The 26,719-nt window shown below is 41.5% G+C and overlaps 1 pseudogene; it reads right to left on the reverse strand.

Moving 5' to 3' along the window:
• Positions 1–16,750: 16,750 nt before the first annotated feature.
• On the reverse strand, positions 16,751–17,618 carry LOC144753441 (gametocyte-specific factor 1 pseudogene; annotated as a pseudogene).
• Between the last annotated feature and the right edge of the window lie 9,101 nt (positions 17,619–26,719).

Genomic DNA, 26,719 nt, shown 5'->3' on the forward strand with positions numbered 1-26,719 from the left:
ATTCAACATTTTGGTATCTAACTACCAGTGCAGGTTTGACAACAGCCAAACAATTCCTACTCTGAGTGTGCATCAATCTTAGCACACTTTTCATGAAGAAGTTTATTAAGAAATGATAAAGCCTTGAAAAAGCGACTATTGAACATTGCGTGTTGGCTTTTTTTTATTTTTTAACACTAAACGGACCCTGAAAAATATCTGATGAATATAGATAGGATGCTTTGAACTGTTATTTATCAGAGGAATAAAGAAGCTCAAAAGAACAAGCATTGGAAATGCAATAGGTCTCGCAATAACGCGAGTCTGAACTATTAGCATTGTAAATGATAATGCCCTTTATTTTTGCGTTCTGGTTTTTGGAACATAAATAAAAGGCTTTGTCATTTACAAGTCCTATAGCTTAAATTTGCGTTAAAACGAGACCTATTGCATTGCAAATGCTTGTTTATTCTGGATTTATGTTGTTGTATTCTCACACGTACCTCTTGGTTGGTTTTACCAATATACAATAGGTTGCACGGGCACAGGATTCCGTATACCACATACCGAGTTTTACAATTGGAGAACACTTCGTGTTTCCAATTAATTTGATTGTGTGAGAACACTTTTCCTTCCTGTGTTGAATCACAACACAAACAAGTGCCACATTTGTGGTGACCTTGAACTGGAGGCAGGCGTAACATGGTACGTAAGTCTGGATTCTTTGTTTCTCCAATTCTCCAATTGTAAAACTCGGTATGTGATATACGGAATCCTGTGCCCGTGCAACCTATTGTATATTGGTAAAACCAACCAAGAGGTACGTGTGGGAATACAACAACATAAATCCAGAATAAAAAACAATGTTATCAACGCTCCTCTGGTAAGTCACTGGAAAGAAAAAAATCATAAAGACACTGATCTAATATGAACAGTAATCTCAAAGGTCGAAAATGATGCAAGAGGTGGCAATTTAGATGCAAAACTGGTTAAAAGAGAGGCAATGCTCATAGTAAAGTTCAACACAGCACTTTCAGGATTGAATGAGTTGTCAGAAATGTTCAAGCTCTAACCACATTGATCCGCCGTATGGACATAGGAAACCACTACAATGCCATCAAAGGCACTCCGAACCCCAACAGCATCGCCCTTGACCATCTTAATTATGCTTGCCGTTAAAGGAGATATTAAAAAGTAATTTATTCCTATATTTTGATGAAGAGGTCCACCTCATAATTTGTGTGAGATTTCCATTCGTGATGAGGCACATTAAATACAAACTCTGTATAAATACCAATCTGAAACAATATATGCCGTCCCACTCATGCAAGCTATCGCAATGGACTTTGCGCAAACTTTAAGAAAACAACAGAATCACCAAAGTTGGAACATAAAAGTATTTGCCCCGAGAAGTAAAAACATCGCACAACACCGGGACCACACTTCCCATGATCCCATGTGCACTAGGAAGTCTATACAAACGCACGTCGTGTAACTTGGCCACCCGGTAGTCCGTTCCTAAGTAAGAAAGAGGGTTCGAGTCCAATGCACACATACCTCGTGCCATCACGTAAGTGATCTATCGTCAACATTGTTTGAGTTTTTGCCTCACATAATTTGTGAATAATTCTATTTGTCACGAGAAATCATCGATTACAATATTCCAGCGAAATACGAATTTGCAACAATAAAGGACGTTTCATATATGGAAACAACTGTTCCAACCCAATGACAACATCAGAACTAATAAAGTTGGAACAAGAAAGCAAGTCCTCCTGGAAATACAAATACCGCCCAGCACCGGGACTACACTTCCCATGATCCTATGCGGACCAGGAAGCCGATGCAAACAGACGAGCATTTGGACATCGTATAACTTAGACAACCGGCAATCCTCTACTAAAAAGTAAGAAGCTTTCCTTTTCACTCATGCGCGCCCTGCACACAAATGTCATTGACATCCCAACGGGATGTGTGGGACCCTATTGAAAAATTAAAAATTTACTATTTGTTTACAGATTGAAAACATAAAATAACAAACAATCACTGAATAGTGTATACAACGCGCCTGACTCGCACTTTCAGGTAAGCGTGACTTTCAAACCATTATGCGTCATAAGACAAAGGTGGTGTCCTCATGACCAGTAATTTAATTAAACTACGTTATTATCCCTCCAATTAGAAACGGCGAGCCAGGCAGCATACAACTAGCTAGTGAAACCCACAAGTAAGTGGTTTTGGATTTCAAATGTTGGAATGATGTGGTGAGAAAGCGTTCTAAAGTGTTTTGAATTGTGCCCTGATCTTGGTTTCCTGCATTTTTTGCAGACTTTGGTTTCAAGAACATCATCAGCTATTCATTGTTGAGTGCGAGGTAGGTGAGGAAACTTGTAGTTTTGGGAAGAGGCAGCTCAGCATTAGTTACCCCTAAATCCTAAAACAAACTCTGTTCTTCCATTACAGATATTGGTCCTGATGAGAACTCCGAAATGACGGGAGTTCGAAACGCGTAGACTTTTTTTGTTGAAAGCCAAAATTAATAATTTAGGAATTGATTCAAATATAACTGTATATATACATTGTTGCTACAAAACAAATATTGGCTTTTTGTTGTGAATATTGCAATTCCGGCATCTTTTCGAATCATTTATGTTTTGTTTTTGTTGTTTGTAGTGGTTCGAGTGATGAATGAATGTGGATTGAATGGCTAACAGTATGTAATCTTTGTAAATAAGCAAATTGTGGTTTTTTGATATAATACTTATCTTTCTGTGTTGTGTACACCAGGTTTTAACATTTGTACAATAATTTGAAAAGCAATCATTCAAATAGAAGTGGTGGATAAAAACTAAAAAGAAATAAAAAGAATTGTAATTAAAAACAACAAACATACTGTCTCACCCGTATGTTTTGACTAAATAATTGTCATATTCATAAAATAGCGGCATTGGCACTTATTTTTGTTCGTTACAAGCTTGTGGCAAGCTGTGTCGTTGGGAGCCCAGACCCAGTGGTATTGTTCTCAAGCACAGATTATTAGCTTACCTGCTGTTAAGCCACGCCCTTAATTACATTGGCCACGCCCCTTTCAGAGACCCCCCCCCAGTTTTTTCATCCCACTTAAAAGCCCTGCCCGGAAGGATTGTTTTTTTCAGTGCGAAGGGATGATGAGAGGCCGGTTAGTAGGACGCACCCTTTTACCTCCATCCTCGCCCTCATTTCTCCCAATCCAGATGCAATCGAGGCCAATAACAGCCTTGGTAATGCGCAAAAAGCACTTTGACATCTCAATATAGCTACAAGGCGAGATGCCAGGATCAACGCATTATCATTTCAAGAGAATTAATCGCCAACAAGTTTCACGCTGAAGAGCCACAATAGAATTACTCATCTAATGCCAGCCTGGGACGTATTTATATTTAAAAGAAAGTGGGCTCGGAAGATTATAAAGAGTGCTCGGTGTTTGGAATTACCAGTGCCTGCATGAAATAGCTGGGCAATGCATCATTCGAGAGGCATCTTTTTTTATCAGATGAGTTCTGGCTGTGAGCACTGCCAACACGCCTGCCTGCCTTCATTTGTTGTCTGCAAGTCTCAAATTAGGACCAAGACATTTCTGTGTTTTTTCCTGCGCAGGCGACGCGTGCGCCTCTTTGTCTCCCCCATTAACATCACGGCAGGGTTTGTTTTCCAATAATCCTCGTCTTTCGCATAAAACAACATGTGACAAACGCAAACGTTAATTACCGCTACCACAACCGCGACAAGCGAAGTGTGCGCGTTTTATGGGGGAAAACACCCAATCAACGTGATTACATCCTGCACTGAAGCGTCATGTCAGAGTTCAGAGGTCAGAAATCAAGTAGCAGTTATCAAATGATGTTGTCGCAATGGCGAGAGCTCCTCGGTTGTTGCTGGAGAGCGTGCCTTTGTAATGGTAACTAATAGGACACGAAAAGCTGATGGCATGAATTAATTAATTGTGGCTGTTTCAAGGTTTTTAATTTTTTTTTATATCATAGTCGCTGTAGAACCCGAGATAACCGTTTTTCTCTGCTTCGCTGTCAGGGTGTGACACTCATTGCAACAGCTATCCATTCTAGTCAACCCACTCCGTAATGTTTTTGAGGATAGTAGGCGCACTAGCACCTGTAGTCAGTGGTTAATTCGTAAAAAAAATAAGTGCCGGGGCTCTCGTTAGAAGGCAGCTTGCACCAACCAATTTCTCCTGTTAGCGCCGTCTAAAGCACAACCAACTGCTAACTATGAAAGCGGGGAGAGGATGTGGTGCAATGACCAGAGCTGTCGACTTCGGAGCTGGGGAACCAAGTTTGAGCCTCAGGGTCCGCTCAACATCCTGTGATTCTGGACAAATTACTTCATCTCCCCGTGCTAAAATGGATAAATGAATGTGTCCTGAACTGGTGCTCATGAAAAGTGCCGGTATTGATGATTAAGTGCCGGTGTTGAGCACTGGAAACCACTGGCTCAAATTAAGCACTGCCTTTAGCCTCTGTGATCTTGGACAGGTGAGAAACACCTACTACGGCGCATGCAGTCTTTGAGGAAGAGGCCATGCTGGCATAACCTCATACCAATAAGCATCTATTTGTATTTGTTAGTTCAAAATGTTAAAGGTGGGCTTCAGAGCCTTTCACAATCTCTGTCATAAGAGCAGGACCTTACCCAGGCATGTGTCTGGGGTGGTAAGAGGACAGCAAAACCCTTTAATGTCAAGCAACACTTTCTTCTAAGCCTGGATGCACGTTTGCCTGCACGCCTGTTTCTTAGTGAAACAATGTGTAAACCGGCAAGATGTTAAATTAGTAAAGGTGTATAATATGTGTGTCAAACAGAAAACTTCCTGATTTGCCTGGGTGGGTATATAGGGATGCACCTAGTGAGTGGAAAGTATCACGAGGCATTCTAAGGTATTTTCACTTAGGGAAGCAAAAATGAATGTGGGTAATAACAGATTGCTGCTTTAAATATATATCTCCAAAACCTCAATTGTCAACCAAGTGACGAGACCGCACTCCAATGAGGGTGATTTCACAGTATTTTTATTTACCGGGTAAAGTAAACAGGACGCATATATATATATATATATATATACGCACACGCACACACACACACACACACACACACACACCACACACACCACCACACACACGTTTCAGTGTCTGTATGGATGATTCAGTGGGTGTGTGACTGTAGAAGTGAGTGATTATACGTGTCTCAGGAAATGTATAGTGAGTGATTAATGTGTGTGATTGACTGTATCAGTCTGTCAGTTGGTGTGTAAGTGGCTGCATGGGTTGGTGAGTAGCTACATGACTGTCTGTATGGGTTATTAATTGGTTGTCTGAGTACCTGTATAGGTTCCTGGATGACTGTCTGGGTGGGCGGAGAGGTGTGTGGCTTTCTACATGGGTTGGTGAGTGGGTGATTCACTGTGTGTATGGGTTCATGAGTAAGTCTGCGAGGGGCTGTATGGGTGAGTGTGTGTATGGCTGTGTCGGTGAGTGAATGGATGTCTCTGGTATATGGGTGAGTAACTGCATATGTGAAAGGCATTATATGTGATTGTTGGAGTATATAAGTGACTGTATGTTAGAGTGAGTGGCTGAGAGTGGCTGTATGGATGAGTGTGTGTTTGTGTCAGTGATTGTTTAAGAGAGTATGTGCTAGTATCTGTATGAATACGTAAGATGGTGTGTGCATAACTGTATAGGTGAGTAATTGGCAGTATGATTGACTCTGGGTGACTGACTAGGTGTGTGAGTAACTGTGGATGAGTGGCAGTGTGTTAGTGTCTGTATTGGTGTATGAGTGCATGTATCAGAGGCTATATTGGTGAGTAACTGAGTGTATGAGTGGCTGTATAGGTGAGTGAATGGATGTGTGTGTAGACCTATGAATGAGTGACTGGGTATGTACGTACTGATATTGGAGTGTCTATAGTTTCGGGAATGGTAGTCTGGAATTTGGAGTGGGTGTATAAAAGATTATATTGCGGTGTGAGTAGGTGCATCAGAGATTATGTGGATGATGTCATCGGTGATGTCATTTGAGATGTCATCAGTGATGTCACCGACCATGTAATGAGTGATGTAATATGTGACGTCATCAGCAGTGCATTGCGGGGTCAAGAGTTATAGTTAGCTCAGCTAACTATAACAGCTGAATTTCTCTGGTTTTGTATGAGTGAAATGTCAGCCTAACTATTGCCTTCCTGTAACTTGTGTTTTATTCCGTAAATATCTAAGGTTTTTTTAAATGCTAATTTCTAACTATAAGGCCCCTGAAACCTGTGTTCTTTTCAGTGAAGTTCTAAGGTTTTTTAACTAGGAGTCGCGTTTGCAGAGTGGTGGAGAAACTTACAGGAGGTACCAGGAGGGCTTCTTGGCACCCAGGGTCCCTCTGGAGTGATGTGGACTTCATCCCCCAAAAAGTAGTGCGCCAGGAGGCACGTTTGTAGAGTGGTGGACAACAGGGCTGTGGCCTCCGAAGACCTTCTAGCAATCCCACTGTGTGGGACTTACTGGATGTAACAGGAGGAGTAGTTGGCTCCCAATGACGTCCTTGGGGGCAAACTACCTCTCCTATTACTTCTAGTTAGTCCCACACAGCAGGATTGCAGAGTTATGATAGCAGGCCACGCCCTCTTTGTCCACCATTCTGTAAATGCGCTTCCTGGTGCACTGTTAGTTGGGGGATAAAGTCCCCTTCGCTGCTAGGGGTCCTTAGGGGCCAGCTAGCCTACCTGTTACCTCCAATGGGGTTACTGAGAGGTGGTCACAGGCCACGCCCCCTTCCTCCATTACTCTGCAAACGCACCTCCTGGTGCACCGGTGCACTGCTGCTTGAGGGCTGCAATGCCAAATCGGTGTTGCAGTGTGCAAACTAATTTGTTTTATTTATTTGTTTATATACACAACTCAATTTGGCCATATTCCGGAGTTTACTACCCCCCACCCTGCCCCTTCCCGCCCCGCTCCCTCGAGGAGCCGCCACTGTGGGTAGATAGTTTATATATATATATATATATATATTCTTCAAACCCTCTTTCGCCAAGAAGAATGGAGGCGCACTCACAGGCACTTGCACATTAATTTTCTTTTATTTGAAATCCACACGGGTCATCGCTCAACCAACGCGTTTCGGTGTCCTCCGACACCTTGATCAAGGTTGAGCCTTTTTTTCCAAGATGGCTTCTGCGCTCACTAAACAGTGCCTGGCAAATTCTAAAAAAAATCACCTCCTGCATTGCAATGGATGGTGTATATTCCTGAAGCCCGTTGTATATATGTCTCAAGAAGATTAGTCATTAGCAACCTGTCTGACCAGTTATTCCACTTACTATGGAGGTGAAGTCTTTCTTTTCCTTATTTCTCTGCATTTCAACGTAATTTCTTACTTCATTGCAATTGTTTGTATTTATTGTAAAATGGTAATGTAATTGGTTTCTTGCTTGAAGCGTTGCGTTCTGCCATGAGTGGACGAGAGGAAGGTATGAGAAACGAAGCATAGTGGTATAATATTGGAGGCCGTAATAATAGGTTGTGGACTTTGCGAAACTTGGGGCTCACTTCCCACGTGAGGAAAATACAGACAACTTCATATATGGATACATGTTTGGTCATGTGTTTTTAAATGCAAACCTTGAACATTGCATGAAAAAATACAACATTTAATTTCCAGAAAAGCATTGACTTTCAGTAAGTCTTTGAAGTAAATAAAAAAATGCCAGACGAACCTGTATGGTAATATTTGCAACATCTGCATCAAACATGCTTGTTCCTAAGTGCCTGCACTGCCCTTACGTACCAGTTTAAGGGTCTTTCATGCAGTGGCATAATGAAACTTAAGGGGGCCCCCCTGCAAGGTACATGGAGTGGCCCCTTTAGGCTTAATCAGGAGCTCTCCGGTTGATGTGCTGTTCTGAGGGTGCCCCCTGGAGCTTGGGACCCCTGCATCACGTGGGCTGCGGGGGCCTTTGTTATGCCCCTGCTTTCATGGTCAACAGTGTAATTCCAGAAACACGTGCCACGGACCCCCCACCCCCTCTCAGGAATCGTCCTGTTGACTGGAAGGGTCACACACAAAGAATCGTTGCCAGGATTTTCACAATTTTAATAAGGAGTGCCTGCCCCATATGGCACACATCAGAAGAAATTCTACAAGTCATTAATCTTAATCTTAAATTGCAATGTTCAAAATCATAACTAGTTCATAAAATTCGCCAAAACCAATCTAACCCTTCCGATGACCAAGAAGGCGAGAAGTAAAGCAATTTATACTGCTCTATTAGTAGCGAAATTTAAATGAACACTTCAGCAACTGACAAAATAATTTCGGGGTATTTCTTGTCATCCAAAGTGTTTACAATCATGGGTCTCGGGAGCAAGGGGGAGGCCAAAAGAGGCAGGTTGGCTCTGAACATACAGAACTATACCCCATATTTACTCCTACCCAGGGCCAGACTGGGAACCGAAACTGGCCCTGGCAAAGATCGCAGCCGACCCCGGGGAGGGGAGGAGGGGGGGGGGGGGGGGGGTTGCGTGCTAGTGGAAAGCGTTGTGCCGCTCTTTGCTTTTTGTTACAGGGCCAATATTGTAGCCACGCTTCAAAACCGGCCGCCGGTAACAAAAACGGCCAGAGGGACTAAAACTGACACCCATCCTGGCAGCCCACCAGGAAAACACCCAGTGCCTGCTGTGGCCAGCCTGGCCCAGTCTCTACCCTCAGAAAGCACACAAAACAAGTCCCTTCCAGCGCACCACACATTGACCCGAAAGAAGTCCTTTTGCCAGATGTCAGAAAGCTGAAAAGGACAACCTTGTTGTCAGAGGGCCAGTACCTGGGGAATCTGGACAGTGTGGATGACTGGCACCAGCCCAGCTTAATTACGCTGTTTTCAGGTTGGGGAACCACCTGCTTCCATATCCACAAGTTAAGGTATTCTCTAAGATGAGGCAAATAAAATGAAACATTTAGCAAAACGTTTGAGATTTTTCCAGAATTTGATGCAATATTCAGCTTACTGCACTTCCAAGCTTCAAACTCCAAAAGGTTCCTTCTTTTTTATCTAGGAATTATAAGCAAGAGAGCTGAGCATGATCATCCAGGCTTTCAATTCTCGATTCGTGACTGGAAAGTGGGTGGGTCTTTTTCAAGACAGTCCTCTACATCACATGGTGAACTTGTGCACCTCCTGGTGGCTGGTGTAGATTGTTGGTAGAGACTGATTACAGTTATCTTGTTTTTTTGGTTGAAAATGAGAGTGTAGCAGTTTGCTGTCAGAATACCCGGTGGGTATCAAGTGTGAGATCCACGCAGAGTGTTCCCACCGTGGAATCGTGGACCATTAATGCCCCTGACAGGGAAAGCTCTGAGACTGCAGACAACGGTAAAACAAATGAATGATCAGGGCCTTACTGTATGAGACTTCTGTCTGAAACCATAAGGTCAAAGATCGCACACCATTTTGGAACATCTTAACTCTATATAGGGAGTGATCAGAGAATGTGACAATGGGAACAGAAGTAACACATTTGAAACATTTTTTCACTTAAAGGAAATATGCATACCAGACAAAGATCAAAAATATTCCATATTTGCTGGGTTGTCTTAATAAAGAATAACTTAAGTCGTATTCCAGCAAGGCTACTTCATCCTCCCCAGCTTTCACGGCTGACATTGCTGCGGGTGAATTGTGGTTAATGAAGTTAAATCATGATGGAGCAATTTAGGCTTTCACCCTCCAGAGGTAAATAAATTGAGTACCATGAAGTTGGGTGTTATTAGCACACCTCATATTCAGTTCTTGGTACCAGCAGAACAGTGCTATACATTTCTACATAAAATCCAATAATTTGGCATTTTGGGGCCCCTTTTGTCACTGAAACTATTTATTTCACTGCAGGTATTGTATTGTTTTGTAATTGCATTTGTATAGCGCTTACTACCCCTGACGAGGCGTCAAAGCCCTTTTACGGTGAGTAGCACGCTACTCCGGGACCCATAGAGGAATAGTGTTTAATTAGTATAGTGAAACATGCAAGTAAATTTTAAGTGGTGGATAGTTTAGTCAGTTATTTTTCGTTGGATTTAGGATTCTGGGCACTATACCACTGCTATTCAGTTCTAAAGTGCATATGCTCTCCATGTAAATTGTGTATGATTCGTTTTCCATGAATTGGATACTTGATTTACTAGTGTGTCCCTAGTACAGTGCACTGTGTGCGCCCAGAACCTGTAAATTAAATGCTGCTAGTAGGCTTGCAGTACTGGTTGTGCCACCCACACAAGTAGCCTTGCAAAGGTGTCTCAGACCTGCCACTGCAGTGTCTGCACGCACTTTTTACTGCTATGTCGACATGGCAAATGCATAAGTTTGCCAGACCCAAATCATCCCTTTTCTTACATGTATGCTTCTCTTGGGTAGTCCCAAGGTACCCGATGATCAGGGTGCAGTGTATGTAAAAGGTAGGACATGTATTGGAATTGTATTGTAATTGCATTTATATAGCGATTACTGCCCCGGACGAGGCGTCAAAGCTCTTTTTCGGCGAGTAGCACGCTACACCGGGACCCATAGAGGATTAGTGTTGAATTAGTATAGTGAAACATGCAAGTACATTTTAAGTGGTGGATAGGTTAGCCAGTTATTTGGATTCAGAAGGATAGCAGAAGGATAGAAGAGGAAAAAAGGTTTGTATTTCTGTAGCGCTTGTTACCCCTGATGGGGTGTTGAAGCACGCTACTCCGGAAACCCATAAAGGATTAGTGGTGAATTAGTATGGTGAAATATGAAAGTAATCTGAGTGGTCAATATTAGTCAGGTATTTGGAGTGAGAAGGATAGCGGAGGGATAGGAGGGGAAAAAAGGTTTGCATTCATATAGCACCTGCTACCCCTGATGGGCGTTGAAGCGCTTTTCTGGTGAGTAGCACGCTACTTGGGAACCCATAAAGGATTAGTGTTGAAAATGAGTAAAGAGAAGTATGAAGTAATTTGAGTGGTGGATATATTATTCAGTTATTTGGATAGAGAAGGGTAGGTGGCGGGATAGAAGAGGGAAAGAGGTTTGTATTTATATATCGCTTACTACCCTTGATGGGGTTTTGAAGCGCTTTTTTGGCGAGTAGCACGCTACTCTGGAAACCATAAGGATTAGTGTTGAATTAGTATGGTGAAACATGAAATTAATTTGAGTGGTGGATAGGTTTGGATTGAGAAGGGTTGTGGAGGGGTAGAAAAGGCAAAAAGGTTTGCATTTATATAGCGCTTGTAACTCTGATGGAGTGTTGAAACGCTTTATTGGTGAGTAGCATGCAACTCTGGAACCCATAAAGGATTAGTGGTGAATTAGTATAGTGAAATATGGAATTTGAGAAGTGAACATGTTAGTATGTTACTTTGATTGAAAAGGATAGTGGAGAGATAGAAGAGTGAAGGATTTTTTAGGTCATAGCAGTAGGAGGAGGCTTTTGGATGAGTAAAAAGGGTATTTGGAGAGGAAGAGTCAGAGTGAAAAGTTTAGAAAGGTTTGTTTTGGGGGATCGGTATAGTAAAAGAGGTGTCAGATGATGCAAGGAGGGGTAGAGTAGGAGAGAGTCTATAAACGGTTATTTTGGGGATCATAGTAATGGTATGGGGTTTGGGATAAATGAGAGAGTAGATGTAGAGGATATATTGATAGATGTATAGGCTAAGAGATAGGGTAGTGCATTGGAAAGAGTAGTAGAAAGAAGTTTGAACTGAGTCAGAAATATGGGCTAGAAGATATATTGAGAGAAGTGTAGGCTGAGAAATAGGGTAGTGCATTAGAAATGCTAAATTAGAAGAAAGTGCTAAATATATACATCCATAAGTACATAGAAAGTATATAGATGCATAAAAGAGGTAAGTATAAGTAGATTAAAGATATTGATAGAGGTACAGGATGAGAAATAGGGTAGTGCATTGGATATGCTTTTTCTGGAGAAAAGGAACAGGCACACAGGTCCAAGTACATGGAGGTGCATAGATGAAAAATGGAAGCAAGTACATGTAGACCAAAGATGATTTTTTAACAGCATAACTATTCTACATGTTTATACGAAGCAATACACAAAGATAGGAACATATCTATAGTGAAAATAAATGCTTATATACAGATGGATATGCTGTAAATTTCGGTTTGCGTAAGGTGCTTATGTGAGGAAGAGGCAATTCTTTTTTTGTTGTTGTTTTTTTGGGGGGTTTTACAAGTTTATTTCAATTATGGTGTGAAACAACAAAATTGTTTGAACATATATTCAACAGCTTTGAATATTTAAACAAAACAATTTACATCGAATTAGATCAACCAGATGTGCATGCAGTTTACTGTATTTCTAAATGGGCAACTCATTTTTATCTTGTTTGTTTCCCTAAACTCAAATAGTTGGTAGAAACAACATTGGAAAGCAGCTTGATCGAAGCAAAAAAAAAATAATAATAATAAAAAAAATCGAACAAGCAGACTTTGAAGTTTCAACGTTTTGCGGTCACAAGAAAAGCACAGTGCACCACTGTCATCAGTTCAATCTTTAGATTAGGATTCTTCTTTATTGTGCAGGGCTCAGAATGAGATACTAACAGGACAACCATAATGTATTTACAAGACAACAAAATAATGCAATATGAAAACAGATTTTAGGACTTCCGTAATCAATTAGACAAAGGCTGTTTCTTATGGGGCTATCCCAAATGCAGAGTGATGCTAATCTAAAATTGATTGTTAAGGAAAAAGCAAGGAATAAGTACTGATAATTGTATGTGGGAAAGAATAACTGAGATGACAGTGGCAGTTCGAATAAAGGTGATTACTGACGGGTTTTTGTAGCTTCTACAAAAGCCATCTGAGAAATGGCTCAATGTGGGCCTGAACGGGTATCATGGTTACAAGATCCTTAATTTGCTTTAAAAATAACTATTCCACTTTTATCTAACACAACAGTACTTGCTGCTTGTAAAAGCAAACACACTATCTTTGCTGCAAGCGAACCTAAAACCAAATGTCACAAAGGAAGCCAAGAAGAAAAACCAATGGTAGCACTCTGAAAACGTTATGAAAGCTATTCAGTCTCAGGAGCCATTCAAAAACCCAACAGTAAAACAGTATTATCTTTACAAGAAGCTTTTGCTAAAAAGGAAAGAACAGGGCATGCAAAGGGGAAGGGGAGAATAAAGAGCAAATTCATCCCCACAACAAAACAGTAATGATAATTTACATGATGTAACTATCTAATTTACAGTACACCAAAAAGTGTGCATTAACTGGCGCCTAATATTGTCACTGCTAAGTGCAGCAAATGCTTTGTGAGAAGACTACGGTTTCATTTTATGAACTCAATTTACCTATCCAATCTGCTCCAGTGGTCAGAGCCTGCAGGACTGATCTAACTTCTTTTGAGATATTAGAAGTTTTAATGTAAGCTTTATACAGGCCTCCCTCCTATTATGGTCTTAGCTGTATAACTTACACTCCCAAGCACTTAAAATATCTCGATAGCTACCATTTTGCTTACAACCAGTACTTCCTTTTTATTATCACAGTAAACCTGTGAAACTTGGTCCAACTAATCTACTATGCGACATGAAATGCTTCCCCACATCTTTTTCGAACCACGTTTTAAAGATATCAAATTTCCTACCCATCGGTCCTGTGGCTTGACAATGAGCTCATCAAGTTTATCACCCTCCACACAACAATCAATGAGAAGGCCAAACAATTAAGTCTCCCATCGGTTAGAGCACATTTATTGGAATTAGTGCAATACACTCCATTGCAAATGCAGAGAAAGCACTGCTTTTCAACCGAGTCTCCAAACAAAGTTATTAGGAACAATGATATAGGGCACTAGGGTGCTGCATACAAACGTAAAGCATCTAACAAACATCTTTTCTATATGGATTGGCTGACACAGCACACAGATTATGAGTCACTACTAATGTTTATACTCCTGTTGCATCACAGGGCTAGGAGTATTACAAAACTCTGTACTATTGGATTCGTTTAACAAATGGTATAGATTCATTCAGGAATACAAAGCCAAAGACACAGTGGGATATGGTTAAGCAAGGATGGGGCATATTTTTCTAGTGATGAATGACATAATGTGGTGGTAGATCAAGCAGATTTATGAGAATTCAATCAATGACGTACAGATGAATTATAGAATAAGGAGTAAAGAACTAGCACAGAAAAACTAAGTCGGGCAGCTCTGCCATGCAGGTTGAAAATAGAGGCAAAGTGTGGGGCTTGAGATCTGTATTTTTTCAAATAGCAATAAGCATGCTGAAGCAAACTATACTGAGTTTGAACACGTATTAATATACATTTAACAGATGATGTTTCACAGCTAAATACAAAGCAGAAGGTTCAAATGTGTTAATGCCCAACATCTATAGTACAGTTATTTACAAAAACACTCATCGACCACATCAACAGAGCTTCTGGCTTTCACTGACATAGCCAAATCACATCAGTGAGGTTAAAAGTTCAATGGCATTCTGTGACGTCTAAAACCACATTTCTACAGATACAGTGGCAAATATGGCCTTAAATAACCTAAATTTTGAACAAAGTTAACTACTTAACTAAAACTCCCCAGTGTCACCATCAGTTCTTCCTAAACTGGGGCATCCAGGGTGAGGAACTCAAGCAGTCACCCCAAATCAAATTTTGAGCAGTCTCAAATTTAGAGGGAAGCCAATTTAGCATGATTTTCATAAAACCTAAGAGGGTGGGCTCCGCAGTGCCAGGCACATCGTAAAGTAAAAATTGTGTTTTAATGTTAGAGCTGTGGCAGGTAACTCCCCTTCTGCACATCATCTTTGTATTTTATGCACATTAGTATTTTTTTTTAAACGTGTGCAAGTATGAAGCCCAAATAAAAGCTCTGCTTTAATGGAGTTTCTCAATGCAGTAGTTGGGTATTTGCACTGCAAAATAAGGAACACATGTAAAACGTTTTCAGCAAGGAATCAGGTCTCCTATCTCTAAGCAAAAGGACACATATGGTGCTAGTTATGTACTGAGAGACCAAGAGAAGCTGCAATCTTAGAAAAATAATAGGACACTGAGTGGCAGACTACAGTTAGGAGTTCCTTGTAGGAAGCTATGGAAGACTTATTGGGCAACACCGTATTCTGCTTAACCCCTTCGATGCGGATGACAAAGCCAGCTCGCCATGGGCGCTACCTGCGCTACGCGCATGACGAGCTGGCTCCGCCACAAACCGCGTTTTTTTCAAATTTCAGCGCGCAGCGGGAAAACCCGCTAGCGCGCATGCGGTTAATATTGCATCTACTGGTATCGACCACAACAAATAAAAATAGGTCATGTAAGTGAAGAATATAGTGAATGTTGTGAATAGGGCAGAATGTCTGGCTGTGACATAAAATGTCTCAACTTGCACTACTTTATAACAGAATGGAACTCACTAAGGCCTTGCATAATGGCAGATCCATGTATGCGCATGCAGGTTAGAAGGATAACTCACTAGCTGGTCCTGTGCTGCCAAGAGAACAATGGCTTCTAGACATTAAAAACGTAACTTTTCTGCTAATTTTTCACTTGCATAGAAACTTTGCTCACCTGATGAGTAGCCACAGTAAATGAGGACAGTTCTAGGCAAAACCTACATTACTTGTAGGTCCTTGATTTGCATTATTTTTGTAATATCGCAAGAAATAAAATTCTCTCAAGCGTAACTGGTCAGCAATATTTTTAAATTGCTGTCAAAATAGAGTTTTTACAACTCTAAAAGAAATATCTGTTGAAGGTTTGCCTACACAGAACCATTGCAAGTCTGACATTAATTCACACGTATGCCAGGCATTTAAGTCGTTTTTTATATAAAAAGACTGTTTTGAGCAAGACTTTGGAAACTGACATCTATGTCAGTTTAATTATATTCCGAATGCCTGACTCATCATATTCCAGATGCGTACGTGGTAAATACAGGATAGCGATACCAAATCTAGACACTATGATGCACGTAATTCAACCAGTCGACAAATTCAACAAAATAAACTGATTTAACATGTTAATGAAAAACAATTTTGCAATGAACAATTCTTTTTCATATAACTCTGGCACAAAACAGGTCAAAAATATTTCCCAATGAAAGTGGCAAGGAATATACAGCAATCAAAAGGAATCATTAGCCACAAAGGTGAATGCACTTTTGGCCAAGTCGAATAAAAACTGATCATGCTGAAAAGTTGCTGTGGCAGTCTCAGCATTCATTTGTCTTTCAGAAACAGACAAGCAAGCCAAGAGTCAGTAACTGGAAAAAAAATAATCAATGTCTCAATTTGCATCTACTTTTTTCCTTGAATATTAGGGACATTTCCATTCCCCCCCCCCCCCCCCCCCCCGAGTTGAAAAAATGAGTGGCAGTAGTCAAGTTGTTATTAGGACGGGTCATCCGCTACTGTTACATGGCAGTCCCATAGGGGACAGAATAGGGGTTGATGATGACAGAACTAGCGGAGGCTCCACCACTGGAAACTTGGCAGTTTGCCCACCTTTAAATGAGGTAAGGGGAGAAAATGTAGTTCACAGCAATTCTTTCCAAACTCTACATTAAACCCAAAGTCTAAATCAAATGGACAACAGCAGACATTTTTCAAGTACAAAGTCCCAAGTAAAGTTGTTTCACTAAAATATTGACATTTCTGATTGACGATTTGAAGCAGTTTCTTCACCTTGATTAAGTACATCAGGGTTGTGTTTAGCAGTTTTTCAATTTTACAACAGAATTAACAATACAAAATGACAGCACTGCGGAGAATGGTGCGGCGTCTTCCTCCAAGTTAACTCCCAAACCAAAATCCCTGCTAAATATCAGGAAAATCGTTTTAGTGAGTCCTCCGCTATATCTCTCAAACTGAATGGGAGGAGTCTACTCTCGGATTGCTGAATTTGTTTTCCAAGGGAGCACATATGGCAGAGACTTTGGTGCCCTGATGGTAGAGCAGAGATTGCTTTTTTGCTCCAATAGCGTATTCGGTCCAGTGCTGTTTACGGCACAATTCACGGTACCCCAAATAAATGCTGGACAAGACTGTTGCTTTAAGTCCATATCCCAATCTTCGTCACAAGGCGGGGTCTGCCACGTGCTCAATTGGACCACTTCTTCCCGTCTACAGCTGCTAGATTGATTAACAATGTCTTGCTCGATGCAGCTTTTGTCATCACAGGAGGATATGTGGTGACTCATCTCAGCTCTCGGAACATGATGACGTGCATTAAAAGGACATGTCGCCAGTTCCCTTTCTACATGATTCTTTCTGCACTTTATAATATGATATGGGAACCTGCAGGCCCTGATTTGATGATAAGCATCATGTGGACATTGAATCAGTTGTTCCTTATCATAGGAATCCAAATAGTAGTCTTGTATAGGTTCAACTTTAGGCTCTTCTTTCAGTTCAACTGGACGCCAATTTATTTTCTTCTTCGAAAGCCGAACATTTGGTGGAACAGCAGTTTCCCTTGGTTTGGGTTTATCCTTGCAAATCAACATATGAAGGCGGAACTCTGAGCCTTTGATTTGATGGTCAGGATTGAATGGGCAGATCATACCAATTGATGCCATAACGCCTACCTCTTTAGAGACACCGATTCAAAATGTTCCCAGTCCCAATAGAAATTTGCTAGCACCTGCTACGTTTATCCAACGGTTATCACTTGTTGAAGAGGCAATTCTTGAGTAGTTTTCAGAAGATAAGGTGATTGTCGGTGGATCTTATGTTGGGGGTAAAGAGTTCCATACTTTAGCTGCTTGAACAGAGAAGGATGTGCCACCCATGGTTTTTTTCTTGTATCTTGGGATTTTGAGGCAGATGCCCCTTTAGGGCAGAGGTTCCTTTGTTGAATGTGTTTGGTGATTTTATTCCTGATGAAGAGCGGTCCCATTCCATGTTTTGCTTTGTGGGTGATACAAAGTAGCATGAACATGGATCTTCTGGCACCCGGTAACCAACGCAGGCAGGTGAGATGTGGTTGTGCGGTTTGATATGCAAGAGTAGTCTGGCAGCCGAGTTCTGAATCCGTTGTAGTCTTTTCATGGTCGTTAAAGGTGATCCGTGGTAGAGGCTATTGCCGTAATCGAGTTTGGACAGAACAAGGGAGATGGTAGCTTGGATGATGTGTGGAATTCCCAAATGAGGGAAAATTTGTGGCAGCGTTTTTATAGTGTCAAAGCTTATTGATACTGCTGTTTAATTAACTTTTTACTGCACATCTGGACATTCCACAACAGTGCTTTATGTTCTAGGCAAGTTCTACACCTTTCTGTGCAGCTCTTTTCAGTTCTGTTGTGTGAATTTGAGAGCAGCTCTTAGCGCTTTACTCCAGCACTTTGTTTATCTGTGGCTCTCTGTTTCACTAAAACTATTTTTCTTTAACTGCTGTTTAGGGTTTACATGCGCTAAACTATTGTTCTTTAAAAAAGACCAATTAAAAGGTGCTCAGAGCCCGCCCATTACTTACTTTTACCTACCATTCGTTGGATCCCACTTCAGTCTTTATTCCTTTCTTCGTATTGGTCGGCATCTCCTCCTCGCCTCCGGCTTCCTCCTGTGCTTGAGTTTTCGTCCCTGCCGTGGAGCATGGACCAAGTCCTGCTTCTCTGGCCAGAGTCCTTCCACTGGCCACAGGCCATTAATAAAACACAAACATCTTCCACAGAGCTGTTTGGATTTGTTAATTTTTTTTAAATGTTGACAGCAGGGCGGGCTGTTGTACAACGTGACTCAAAGTAAACCAAAAATAAACGCTATGACACATTAAAAGTGGGCCAAGCCATATTGCTTTGTTTTTATTTTCTTTAGGCCATGTTGCACAGCAGCCCTCACTGCTGCGCAATATCATTAAAAAAAACGGAGACAATGACAATAGGTCCCGCATAGCCAAAGCTATTGGCTTTGCCAATGTTTGTTTTTACACAACTCTCAACATTTCACTGTTGTGTTGTGTGTTTCACTGCAGTTTCCCCGTTTCAATGCAGATTTGCCTGTTTTGCTGCCTCTCACTGCGTTTCACTGCATTTCCTTGTGTTTCAGTGCAGCGTGCAAGTGCCACTGCTCCTCTTTCACTAAACTGCACCTGTGTTTCACTACACTCTTTCCATGTAATTGAAGTGCATTCTTTTTGATTCCATTGTTTTCCATTTGACTGTAGTTCTTTCTGCAGATATCATTTGGCAGTGCAGCTCTCTTCCTTTTACAGCCTCTTTCTGCTTGTGGTCGAATAGAGATGCCAGTTTCTTTCCTCCCTTCAAACTATGCAGAATTCGGTGATGTCAATGAGCGGTTAGTGCAGGATCTTGTGGATGAATAATGCCCGTCATTTACCTGTCACCAGTGTGAGAATGTGACTGAAATGTGAGTTTAATCACAAGCTGTAACAGATGCAGCCATTATGAAGTGACAGTGTTGCGTTCTGATAATGATTTATCTCGCGCTGTCTCCCTCTTTTATGGGGTCTCGGCGGGACTTCGTTCTAGACACCAGAGCCGGCTGTTTGAAGTACATTCACATATTTTCTTTTTTTCAAATTTGAGGAAGATTGTCTTGCGATGAACAAAGATGTTGCCCACAATTCGAAATAGTCTTCTGTTGTGGGAAATGTCTGCTACTTTTGCAAGAGAGGAAAAATGTTCTAGGGCACAAATCTGCAAAATAACTATTCACTCACAAAATGTCCCTGGTCTTAACGAGACATTTGGCAGCTGGTGAGATGTCACTCTTAAAGCACACGATTGAACACTTATACTGCAGGATTGATGAGATCATGGATTTTCTCTCTGTGCTGTGTTTTGCACCAGTCGTGGAAAATGTCACACTGGCCTTACAAAACTGTAAGGTGTGGCGCAGCGGCTATAGCGCCTGACTCCAGAGCCCAGGGCTCACGGGGCAATTCCCGGCGATCTCAGCGCCTGCAGCAGCTCAGCTCAGTTCAGCTCAGCACCATGTGACTCTGGGCAATAGATCACTTAATCTCCTCGATGGTCCCCAGCGCCTTGAGTCCCTTAAAGTTCCATGCATTTAGATGGAATGTTAAATGCAAATTATTTAAGGAACTATCCTTTTAATCAACGCGTGGGTGTAGTTACATATATAACTGAGGAAGGAAGATATGTTTTCTGAATTTCTCAAACATGACTGATTTTCTAAAATCACTAAACAAATGAAATGACTATGTTTACTTAATAATAAACCATCAGTGTCCTGGAACTCGCATACACAAATTAATAACAAGGGTTAATCACAGAAGAGGTGTGGTGCAGCGGCCAGGGCAGCTGACTTCGGAGCACAGGGTTCACGGTTCGATCCCTGGCTCCGCTGGCAGATCAGTTCAGCACCATGTGACTCTGGGCAATAGCTCACTTAATTTCCACAATGGCCTCCAACGCCTTGAGACCCGTAAGGGTGAGTAGTTTGCGCTTCACAAATATCGGATTTAGAATTTAGATTTATCTATCGTAAAATCACAGTATTCACCACAATACTACATAGATTGTAAAATGTTATCTCTTCATTAAAAAAAATGAAGATGCCAAATCTAAAGAATCAGTTTCAACCCGAAAATAAACTTTAATGCTTCATTTGTCACCCTTGTATTATTTTTGCTTTGAAACAGGATTTAGAAATTATTTTCGAGGTACAGTAAATTAAAGACAGATTATTAAAGCATGCACTAAGTCATTCAAAAGACCTCTAACTCAAATCATCTCAATTTTGTGTTTTGATTTTCAAAACTTGAGTTGCGATGGCAAGGAATTGAGTCTCACCCTCAGAAAAAGTAGAGATTAAATATTATCAATAAAGTCAGCAATCCTGTGTAAGATTGACATTTTTACAGATTTACTAATGTAATCTTTGTACTAATGTATTCTAAATCTTTTCTCAAAGAGATATCAAAAGATCTAAGTTCAATATGAGCTGTGAGTATATACCAGGTCTCCACCTGCGTTGCTGTCATCCAACAAGGAACTCAAATAATATTTCTCAAATAACTCTTTCATTTTCATATTAGTTATCTTTGCCCACATACTTTCAAAATATATTAGTTCTTTTCAAACAATGACTTAATATATGGTACATTTTCCCTGGTCAAACCAGCTAATAAATGTAATTTTGAGAACTCTGCTTCTATATTTATGGAGTGCAGACCCATCTTCAAATGGATGTCTTCTCTGTCCACTGCTTGAGGCATTGATAGACCCATTGTCTTAGCATTTTCCTTCACTATTATATTTGTAAAGCCTAATGGCTTTGCTAGGGCAAGGTCTGGTGATCCATATAGTAATTTCTGTATGATCTTTTGCACAAACTTCTAAGTCAAACGTCTAAAAGCCATGTCTCCGTTCATACATATTATTAAAGTGGACCACACTAGCAACAGCAGCAATGGCATTGGCAGATGTATTCTCTACATGGGAATGCCACGACAATGTACCCATAAATAGAACCCTTAAATATTTTCATGATTTTACCCTGGTTAGCTGAGTATCTTTCAGCTAGCAAATATAATTCAATTTCCATGTAACAAAGCTCATTATTTGAATGTTATCTGTATTAGTTCCAAGTTCATTCAAGTCACAATATTGGTTCAGGGTGTTGATCTTCAGGCCAACTGGTGTTTGATCTAAAGTAACTAAATTGTTAGTATACCAAAGAACATTGATGTGCCTCGGTCTCTTACTTTCAGCAGGAACCCACCTGCCTTAGCTTTGGTGTTAAGAAAGTCTGATAAATACAAGGCAAATAAAAGTGGGGCGATGCCACCACCTTGTTTTGGTCCCTTTAAGATAATAATTGTGTGCATTGACCTCTTTCACCCATTTGGCTCTTGGTCTATGTATTTGCGTCTATGTATTTGTGTGCAGCACTTGAACAAATGCCAGGAGAACTTTAGAAATAACTAAGCCCTTTAATTTTTTTTATTTTCAAAGGTGATCTATTGTAATAAAAGCAGCAAAGAAGTCTGCAAAACACATAATGTAAATTGACATTGTTAGACTTGGCTTTTTCAGCCGGTTTACTCCAGACTTTTTGCTGTTTGATCTCCTGTTTTTGACCTATTTTTTGTTGGTTTTAGGATTCTGGGCATTTTACCACTGCTATTCAGTTCCAAAGTGCATATGCTCTCCATGTAAATTGTGTATGATTGGTTTTCCATTAATGGGATATTTGATTTACAAGAGAGACCCTAGTAGAGTGTACTGTGTGCTCCCAAAGCCGGTAAATTGAATGCTGCTAGTAGGCTTGCAGCACTGGTTGTGCTACCCACACAAGTAGCTTTTCAAAGGTGTCTCAGACCTGCCACTGCAGTGTCTGCATGTAATTTGTACTGCCATGTCGACATTGCAAATGCACTTGCTTGCCAGACCCAAACCATCCCTTTTCTTATATGTTAGCTTCCCTCATTTAGGCCCAAGGTACCCCATGATCAGGGTGCAGTGTATGTAAAAGGTAGGACATGTATTGTAATTGTATTGTAATTGCATTTATATAGCGCTTACTACCCCTGATGAGCGTCAAAGCGCTTTTTCGGCGAGAAGCACGCTACTCCGGGACCCATGGAATGAATTAGTATAGTGAAACATGCAAGGAAATTTTAAGTGGTGGATAGGTTAGTCAGTTTTTGGATTCGGAAGGATAGCAGAAGGATAGAAAAGGAAAAAAGGTTTGTATTTATATAGCGCTTGTTACCCCTAATGGGGTGTTAAAGCATGCTAATCCGGAAACCCATAAAGGATTAGTTGTGAATTAGTATGGTGAAATATGAAAGTAATTTGAGTGGTGGATATTGGTCAGTTATTTGGAGTGGGAAAGATAGCGGAGGGACAGAAGGGGAAGAAAGGTTTGCATTCATATAGCACCTGGTACCCCTGATGGGTGATGAAGCGCTTTTCTGGCGAGTATCACGCTACTCCGGACCCATAAAGGTTTAGTGTTGAAAATTAGTATAGTGAAATATGAAGTAATTTGAGTGGTGGATATGTTATTCAATTATTTTGATAGAGAAGGGTAGGTGGCGGGATAGAAGAGGGAAAGAGGTTTGTATTTATTTATCGCTTGCTACCCCTGATGGGGGTTTGAAGCGCTTTTTTGGCGAGTAGCATGCTACTCTTGAACCCATAAGGATTCGTATTAAATTAGTATTGTGAAACATGAAATTAATTTGAGTGGTGAATACTGGTGTGTTTTACATGTCCTGATAGTGAAGGACTGTGTGTTTCGCTTTTCACTATTGAAAGGCTGTCTGCCCCTTAGGTTAACATGGGAGCTGCCTTGTAACCTCTCATAAGAATAACTTTCCATTGGTACAAGATAGAGAAACTGAGTTTAGGTTTCCTGAACTCCGAATTTAAAAATACATCTTTTAGTGAAGATGATTTTTATATTGTATGTTTGAAAATGCCACTTTAAGAAAGTGGCCATTTTATTGCTTAACCATCCTGTTTGCCTTTGCCATTTGTGTATTCACCGTCTGGGTTTGGAGAGGCAGGAGCTGGGGCTGTGCATTCACGCTAGACATACACAAGGTGGGGGTTGAAATGTGTTCTGCTTTTCCTGGGTGACTCATAGCCCTGCTGAATAGACCTGGCTGCATTTAGAGTAATGGGAGGAGTTGTCCCTTGCACCTGAATGGATTGTGGCTACCTTCCACATAACTGTCTCCACCTCCTGTAGTAAATCTGGCCTGAGCCAGGTAGAGCTTGTTTGTGTGTGCCAGAGGAACTTTGTTTGTACCATCTTCAAAGTAAAATGTGGTATAAATATTGGGATCCTGACCCCAGAACTTTAGCTTACTGCTGGACTAAGGAACCTGCCAGGAAGAAGAGCTGCCAGGAGGAGTACTGTCCCTTTGCTGTTGTTGCTTTGTTGCGTTGGCCTGCAGTTGCTGCTTCTGTCTTTTGCAGGAAAGGACTGGAATGTTCTTTATGCATACTAAGTATCGCCAAGGGCTTGATGTACAGCTTGCCTCCTGTTGAAAGTCTCAGGGAAATCAAAGACGTCAACATCTTCTGGGTACTAGCTTCTGGAACTAGATGTTTTAGCTGCCTCAGAGGAGCAAGGTAACCTGGCACTGTTAACCACACCGCTGCCTGCCCCATGACCTGAAGGTACCTCACAGGGTACCTCCACACTTTGGACCGCAACCCAGGTCTCATCAATGACGACGTCCGATGTTGCCACCGTTTGCACTGTGACCTGTACGCACCGCACTCTGCACCTCTTCGCTTCAGACTTCTGCCCTGGTATCCAGACAATGCTGCAATGCCATCACTTACGCAGCTACCTGCACCGTGACCTGCGGCCCTGCTCATTTCGAGCCCAGCGCACCATCCCACTTCGAACTGCAGCTCTAGTCTAGCTGGCGACGCTGCACCAAACTCACATCAATGCCGCTGCTTACACCATGGTTTGGGGGCACCGCCCGTAAGTTACACGATATCCGGCGCCATCTGACATTGCAGCCTTGGTTCACCGATGCCAGTGTCATCAACTCCAGTTCGTCAACCGACGCCGCTTCTTGCACCACAACCAGTGGGCCCCGTATACTACATTGCCCCATCTCACACTGCAGCCTTAGGTCTAGCGATCACAGCACTTCAGCAACGATGACGCCTCTGCCTGCACCGTTACCTGGCAGCCCTATAACGAGCACAATCCTGCTTCGCACCACAGCCTTGATCTCACCAACACCGCTGGTCGGCGGTCACCGAGCCGCTGCCTGCACCGCACTTTACACTGCTCCGCTTCTCCCTGTAGCCCAGTTGCCTGACGACGTTGGCACTCCTGACTTCAAACTCATGGAGTTCGACCTGCAATGTGTGTGACCTCAAGGGCCAAACGATTTCTGCACCAGTTTCCAGAACCAACGCCGGCCAACGCCGCTCCTCTGGAGTTCACCGCAAGGTTAAACGCCCTGCATCTCCAAAGGTACTGTTATACGGATGTCTCCGACACCATAGCTGGCCCGCAACACTGCGGCCGGCCAGAACTGTTTGATTTGTTTGTTCATGATGCCGTGATAGCCCCGGACAGAGCTATCGGCGTCAAGGAACTCTATCAAAAGCCTATTTTTGCATTATTCATATTTTGATAACAGTTTGTTGGATTTTTACAGCTTTGGTCTTGTTTTACACAGATGAATATTGGATATTTTCATATAACTGGAGTGGTGTTCTTTTGTAGTGTTTTCACTGTATTACTGTTTATGTGCAAATGCTTTACACATTGTCTCTGAGATAAGCCTGACTGCTCGTGCCAAGCTACCAAGGTGGTGAGCAGGGGTTATTTTTGACATGTAACCCCCTTATCTTGACTAGATTGGTGGATTATGCCTGGCTTCTGTGCATACCCTTGCCAACCAGAAAACCCATTTCTAACAGACATTTACTGTAGACTTCTGTGCTTATGGTGCAAAATGAAAAAACGAATCAATGTTGATAGTCCCAGGCCTAAACCTCACCTGTTCAGTCAGACTGAGAGCTCACTCACACATACACTGTTCTAATTTGTGCAGAATTAGTCAAACACATTTTTTGCTGAAGAATTGAGTAGAGACATAAGTATATATCAACCCAAATGACACCTATCACCCCTCTTGAAATCTAGTTTGATCACTTATCTTTGCCATGTGGGGGGGGACTAATACCCGCTTCTCTGAAATTTCTAAATGTGTGCAAGGACATTTGCGCCCATGTTAATGAACCAGATATAATTACCATATTTGGTCGACCACCTGGTCCTGCAGCTTGACTAGAACTAAAAATGTTAATTATTGCGTCCAATTTGTCAATGTATTGTAATACAATTGGTTCTTTCTGGCTTTTATGCAAGTCAAAGGAGCATTAACTGATTGCAAAACTAATATATACATTTATAGATGAGGATGTGTATATGCTGATATTGGGGCCTGCAAGGATAGTCTAGATCAGGTGGTGGCTCAGAAGTGGCTTTGAGAAAATCATCTACTTTTTGGTGTGACTCCTGGCTACCCAGCCGTGAAGGAATTTAGTTCAATGCTTGACCGCTGACAAATGTAAGTGAGATCAGAACATGCTGCTTTGTAGGTTTAGAGGTACTTCGGACCATAAGCTGAAGATGTCATAAATTTAGCATGCCTTCTATTAGCGTGGGATGTTTTCTTAATTGGAGGTTCCCTTAGGCAAGATGGATTAATATTAAGGCAGAAAAATGCTTCGACCGCTTTAGATTAATTTCAAAGTATACAATGGGACAAGAGGGGGAGGTGGTCTACACAACTGACAAAAGTAGTGCTGCAGTCTGGTGAACACAGGTGTACAAACATTTTCTAAATTTTAGGAAATCCTGTTCAGATCGGATTTGGAAACAGAGGGTATTCCAGAGAATAGAGCATTGGCAGTGGAGGGGTTGCCCAACAAACCACTACATTCAAATGTTTTCGTTTTTCTGTGACAAATTTACATCATGGTGTAAACTCCTCACCCAAGGGGGCTATTCCAATATTTTTCCACCCAAATTTCTTTTTTTTGCAGAACATTGTTTTGCTTTATTCATAAACATTTGCTTAAATTGCTACTTGCACTCGCATGGTTTTGGCTGTTGTGCTTTATTTTTATTGCAACATATCTGGTATTTACATTTACTTATGTAAAATAGCCCAAGCTTTCTAGCACTTTAAATTGAGGGGACT

This window comes from Lissotriton helveticus, chromosome 5_1, assembly GCF_964261635.1.
Source record: "Lissotriton helveticus chromosome 5_1, aLisHel1.1, whole genome shotgun sequence".
In the NCBI taxonomy this organism is placed as follows: Eukaryota; Metazoa; Chordata; class Amphibia; order Caudata; family Salamandridae; genus Lissotriton; species Lissotriton helveticus.